Source organism: Apaloderma vittatum, unplaced genomic scaffold, assembly GCF_000703405.1.
Source record: "Apaloderma vittatum isolate BGI_N311 unplaced genomic scaffold, ASM70340v1 scaffold15228, whole genome shotgun sequence".
In the NCBI taxonomy this organism is placed as follows: Eukaryota; Metazoa; Chordata; class Aves; order Trogoniformes; family Trogonidae; genus Apaloderma; species Apaloderma vittatum.
Window position 1 is genome coordinate 26,333 of NW_009730335.1, and position 261 is coordinate 26,593.

A 261-nucleotide genomic window follows, 5' to 3' on the forward strand; every position below is an offset into this window, starting at 1 on the left:
GGGTCGGGTTTTTGCTTTGTTTGTTGGGGTTTCTGTAGGTTTTTTTCCCCTAATTCATTAATTCCCCATGATTTTCTGCAAGGAGGACCTGACATTTTTTTTGCAAATGGCTCCTCTTTCCCATGCTGTTCTTAAAAAACAGCTGCATCCCCGAAAGGATCCTTCTTCATCCTTAACATCCTCATCCTTAACATCCTCATCCTTAACATCCTCACCCAGCACCACCAGCCAGGAATGGCCTGTGAGGGCTGCACTGGCCGC